Consider the following 4,574-nt stretch of genomic DNA (forward strand, 5'->3'; position numbering starts at 1 on the left):
GGCTCTCCCCGTCTTTGGGTTGGTGCCTGACCGATTGGAAATCCGTCGTCTTGCAGCCACTAACCTGTGAACGTTGGCTACCTGGAGACCAGGCCCCTCTGCTGGGGGGGCCCCCAGGAGCTGTGCCCCATCGTTTGACAGCCCACTGACTCCCAGCCCGGTAAGTTACTGCACACTTGGAGCAATTATCTGCCAAGCTGCCTTCAGCTGCCTCATTGGCATGCACAGGGCACCCTCGCTGGGCACACTGGAAGGGAAGCGCCTCCGGGCAGCCGCAGCGCAGCCTTCGCAGCCTTCCCGGGCAGCGGCGCAGCGGTTCCTCGGGGTGGAACGGGCTTCTCCATCCCCGTCCTCGGTGTAACGACCGCCTTCTTTCCGGATCTTTCCTCCCTCCGTCTTGCTCCTCCGAGTGTCTCTCACCTCTCACCTTCCCCCTTTCCATCCTCCCCCCCCACTTTTTTTAAATTTACTCTTCTGTCTCTCTCCTACTGCTTTTCTTAGGAATTCTTCTCACCTTGCTTTACAAAAAATTTTTTCTTTTTGTAGACCTAGATTTTATGTTCTTTCTGCCCAGAACCTGAAGAACCCAATTCTCAGGACTTGGTGATTGGAAATGTACTGATTGCCCCTTCTGAACTATTTTGTTTGTTTGTTTGTTTTTGCTTTTTTAATTAAGACAACAGAGATTGCCCAGTTCCTGTCCTATGTACGTGTGTCATTTGAGGGAGATGGATACGTGCCTTGAGGTCATCAGAACTGTTTCTTGGGAGTTGCTGTTTGGCTCCAGATGCCAGCTTAGCTAGGAGATCCTCAAGTGACAGCAGGTGCCCTTACAATGGTCAGCTGAGTGACAATGCTCTTTGAGCTCAAACATCTAACTCTCAGAGGGAGGAATTAGGGCTCAAAGCAGGGACCAGAGGCTCATGCTGGGTGCTTAGGGACTCGCTCTGGTGCCACAAGGCATCTTGTGGAGCTGGCTGAGAGTTTGAGACCACACCTTTGCAGAATGAGGCAGAGTATTGGCTGAGAAACTAACCAGGGAGAAGTTGCATATAAATTTAATCATGGCAGTGTCTGTAAGCCAGAGAGAAAAGAAGTGATGGCTGTGTCAAAAGCGTCTGCTTCCCTGTCATCCAGGCACCCTGACAGCTGTTCAGTAAGAAACAGTTAACAGTGGCAGAGCAGGATCCACCTGACAACTCAGTGGGGGGGAGGGGCTATTGTTATTCCTATTTTAGAGATGGAGACACTGAGGCACAAACAGCTAGTTACGTCACTTGTTTAAGGCCACTCAGCTAGCAGTGACAGAGCTTGGATTTGAGGCGGGGCAGTTTTTCTCCAGTTAACCACTTTGGTAAACCCTGTCAGAAGAATAGCTGTTACTATGCGACAGGTGAAGGGCAAGTTTGGGGGCTACATTTGTGAACAAAATAGAGACATTGTATCTCATGGAGTTTACGGTCTGCGGGGGAGCCAGCTATTGAAGGAATCACATGAGACAATATATTATTTCCGACTGGGGTATTTGCTAAGAAGGAACAGAACAAGCTACCAAGGGGTAGATAACTAAAGACATCTTTCAGTTAGAGGAAAGTGAAAGAGGGGAAAGAGTTGGTCCAAAGAGGCCTCTCCGAAGACATCTTATTTAAGGTGGAATCTCAGAGAGGTCCCGACCAGGTGAAGGCCCAGAGAGAGCATCCCAGACAGAGGGAATGGCACAGGTGAAGGCGTTGAAGTGGGAGAGAGCCGGACCCCTCGACAAGCAGCAAGACCCCTGGGGGAGTGAGCTTAGGTGAGGCTGTCCAGATATCGCAGGGCGCTGCGGGCCTTGCTAAGTGACTTAGGATTCATCCCAGCATCAGTGAACAACCATTAAAGCATTTTAAGTAGGGAAGCAGCACAACTGGACTTGCAATGTGAAAAAACTTCCACAATGGCTGTAGCAGCACCTGGGAACTTGTTAGCAACCGAGGACTAGCGGCCCCCACCCCCTCCCCAGACCTTCTGAGTCCAAATCTGCATTTTTACAAGATCCTCAGGAGATCCATGTGCCCATTGGGGGGTTGAGAAATGCTCGTCGGGGTTGTCTTGTGAAAATAAAAATGGTGCCGTTCTGGGGAAGATGAGAAGATAATGAACCCCCAAGTGTCCCTGTCACCTCTTCATGGTTTTCCCTTTCAAAACTGATCTTGATTTAGCAAATGGCTCTTTTTATCCCCCTGTTTCCTGGTTTTTATTTTATTATGCAAAATTTCCAACATACATAAATATAGAATAGCTTAGGGAAACCCAGGGTACCATCACTGGCTTCAATAATTTTCAACTTGACAGTCAATTTTCCTTTCTCTATACCATCCCTCCCACTCAGGATTATTTTTAATCAAATCTTAGACATTATGTAATTTAATCTATAAATTTTTCCTTAACTACTTCTGAAAGACAAGAGACACTCTCTGAACAGACACTCTCTTTAAACATAACCACTAAAACTATAAACATGAACATCACTGCATCCACCGAAATCAAGAACAAATTCTTATCACCAAATACTCACTTAGTGGCCCTTATATCTGCAGTTGGCATGACATCTAAGTTGTAGTTTGAGTACCCAAACAAGGTCCATGCGTGGCAAGCCATGGATATATCTCTTAAGTCATTGGTAATGTATAGGTTTCTTCTTCATTCTGTTTTAAAGAACTAAGATCAGGGTGGTTCCTGTGGTTCAAAGGAGTAGGGTGCTGGCCCCATATGACAGAGGTGGCAGGTTCAAACCCAGCCCCAGCCAAAAACTGCAAAAAAAAAAAAAAATAATAATAATAAGATCATTTGTCATCTAGATTTTCCTGAAGTCTAGACTTTCTAGATTTTCCTAAAATCTAGACTTCACTAATTGCTTATTCACAGTGTCATTTAAGATGTTCCTCTGTCCTTTTCTTTTTTTTGTATTTTCTGTAAATGGGGAATTTCTTTTGAAAAACTTTTTATAGGCTTGGTGCCTGTCGCTTGGTGGCTAGGGTTCTGGCCACGTACACTGGGGCTGGCAGGTTTGAACCCGACCCGAGCCTGTTAAACAACAATGACAACAACAAAATAGCTGGAGTTGTGGCGAGCACCTGTAGTTCCAGCTACTTGGGAGGCTGAGGCAAGAGAATCACGTAAGCCCAAGAGTTTGAGGTTGCTGTGAGCTGTGACACTACAGCTCTACTAAGGGTGACATAGTGAGACTCTGTCTCAAAAAAAAAAAAAGATAGAAAAACTTTTTATAATGAAACATACATAAAGCATACATAAAATGTACATATACCAACTAAACAATAAAAAAACTCATAACAACCCCTTAGTACATTAGAAACCCTTCAATAACATCCTTATTCATCCTCTATAGAGATAACCTTTATATGGACTTCTGTAATAATTTTTCTGCCTCCTTTATAGGAGTTCCAGACCAGCCTGAGCAAGCATAAGACCCTGTCTCTACTAAAAATAGAAACAAATTAGCCAGGCACTGTGGTGGGCACCTGTAGTCCCAGCTACACAGGGGGCTGAGGCAGGAGGATCTCTTGAGCCTGGGAGTTTGAGGTTGCTGTGAGTTATGATGCCACAGCATTCTAGCCTGGGCAACTAAGGGACACTCTGTGTCAAAAATAAATAAATAATACATAAATGAAATACACGGGGGGGGGTAATTCTCTGTTGTTTATTAATTTCTCTTTTAGGAGAAAAAGGCATGCAAATTTACTAATGTACATAAACATGGGAGCCACATGCAGTATGATATTCTGTCTTCTATTCTATCGTATTCTTATTTCTATCTTAAAGTGACCAGTCAGAGAACATACTCTGTATGGTTTCGTTCTTTGATATTTGTTGAGATTTTTTATTTTTAAACTCAGCATATGGTCAGTTTGGGCAAATTTTCCACGTGCATTTGAAAAGAATGTGCATTTTGCAATTGTTGGATGTAGAGTTGGGAAGCCAAGGATATGATAGGCCAAACTTATTAACCATATTGTACAATCCTTCTATATCTTTCTTGAACTTTCTGCAATTGCTTGTTTTCTCAGTAATAGAGAGAAATATGCTGCCGAGGGTGACATAGTGAGACTCTATCTCAAAAAAAAAGAAAAAGAAAATGTCGAAGGGCTCAGAATATTATCATTGTCCTTTCTTATTAATCAGGAAAAAGACTGAATTCAATGAAATGCAGAGAGGCGTATAAAAGCAAGTCAGCTATTGAGCCTCCAAGCCTGCTGGCTGCAAGTGCCATCACCATGGGTTAGGACAGGTTCTCAGCTCCAAAGGCCTAGAAACTAGACTGAGTCAGTGCTCCTAGAAGCTCAACACTATAAATTCATACTAACTGAAGTCATCAGACACTGAGATGTAACCCAAATTATCATGTATTCATTGTAGTCATCAAATGCCATGTCTATAGAACCTGGCTCTCTCCACCAGCTCATCAGCTCATTCTCTGTTTGTGATATATTAAAATACACACAGAAAAAATGAAGGTTGTTTGGTTAGAATGGAATGAGGGAAGTCAAGATAGTTTAATAATCTTTTTTTTTTTTTTT

The sequence above is a fragment of the Otolemur garnettii genome, unplaced genomic scaffold (assembly GCF_000181295.1).
Source record: "Otolemur garnettii isolate 467f Iridium unplaced genomic scaffold, OtoGar3 scaffold00096, whole genome shotgun sequence".
Taxonomy (NCBI): domain Eukaryota; kingdom Metazoa; phylum Chordata; class Mammalia; order Primates; family Galagidae; genus Otolemur; species Otolemur garnettii.